We start from the raw sequence: 1,347 nt of genomic DNA, 5'->3' as shown, positions 1-1,347 counted from the left end.
TTAATCTAAACCGACCCTTGGTTGAAGACTAGTTCGAGAAAGCAGCACCCAGGCCTGGAAGATCATTGGGTGACTATCTAGGCCAGTCTACAATCAAGGATTGTCAAGTGTCAAACCTTCACCCATAACAACAAACAACTTCAAATTGAAGCAAGGCTTGCTTCAAACTATCCAAAACAACTATATTTTTAGAGGGAAGGTGAACGGATATCCTAACACTCATTTGATGGACTTTGAAGAAATTATGAACACCTTCCAATACAATGGAGTATCAAAGGATGTAGTCTACTTAAGGGCATTCCCCTTTTCATTGAAAGATGACACAAAGCACTTACTTCGTAACTTACCCAAATGTTCGATTAGGGCATGGGAAGATATGACCACAAAGTTTATTGATAAGTACTTGTCAGCTGCAAACACAGGGATGTTTAGAAGGGAAATCCACAATTTTTCACAGAAGGAGATAGAAACTGTTTTCAAAACTTGGGAAGGATTCAAGGATATAGTCAAAAAGTGTCAACACAATGGAATTGCTTTGTAGATACAACTCCAGGATTTTTAGGGTGGACTGAGACCGTCCTCACGAAGAACTCTGAATACTACATGTGGAGGTCGACTAAGAGTGATGTTAGAAGAAAATTAGTTGGGATTCACCAGGTAGACTCGAACACATCCATGCAAGCCCAGCTAGACACCATGGCCAAGGAGATAAGAAAGCTGACATTGGCCAAGGTACAGAGTGAGCCGCAAGCAACATGTAATTTTTGTGGATTGGGACACCCTACACATGAGTGTCAACAATTAGCTAAGGAAATCAATACGGTGGGGAACTTTAATAGAGCAAACTACTAAGGTGGGAATAACTATAATGTTATGGGTCAAAGACATCCAGGTTTTTTGTGAAGTTCATCTAGTGGGAGCTTGAACTCATGAAAATAGAATAATCTCAGACCTAGGGTCAAGGACCACTAGGTTTTCGGAACCAGCAAAGGTAGCAATACCAGCCACAACAGTCAAATCAGTATAGTATGGAAGATCTCTTAAAGGCATTCATCAACAAATTAGATGAAAAATTTTAGACTCAGGGCACAGACAAATGAGAGTAGAGCATAACCATCTGAGAGCAGTGCACGACCATCCATAATTTAGAAAGACAATTGGGACAACTTGCAAATTTGTTATATGAGGGGGCTCATGGAATTTTACCCTCCGACACTGAAAAGAACCTAAAGGAAACAATCATAGTTGTTCTCTCAGAAGTGGCAAAACTTTGGCTAACCCTGTGGTAAACAAGCAGACCGATATAATGTAAGAGAAAAAGAGCAAAGAGAAAAAAGGCCAGAGTAG

General features: G+C 40.2%; 1 non-coding gene across 1 annotated transcript; it reads right to left on the bottom strand.

Annotated features, from left to right (window-relative positions):
* Positions 1-424: 424 nt before the first annotated feature.
* On the bottom strand, positions 425-531 carry LOC142170830 (small nucleolar RNA R71). Its single transcript, XR_012700443.1, has one exon. It is a non-coding gene; the product is annotated as a small nucleolar RNA R71 (small nucleolar RNA).
* Between the last annotated feature and the right edge of the window lie 816 nt (positions 532-1,347).

Source organism: Nicotiana tabacum, chromosome 16 (genome assembly GCF_000715075.1).
Source record: "Nicotiana tabacum cultivar K326 chromosome 16, ASM71507v2, whole genome shotgun sequence".
NCBI classification, from domain to species: domain Eukaryota; kingdom Viridiplantae; phylum Streptophyta; class Magnoliopsida; order Solanales; family Solanaceae; genus Nicotiana; species Nicotiana tabacum.
Note: the sequence above shows the minus strand (reverse complement) of the source record. Positions and strands in the feature narration are given on the sequence as shown.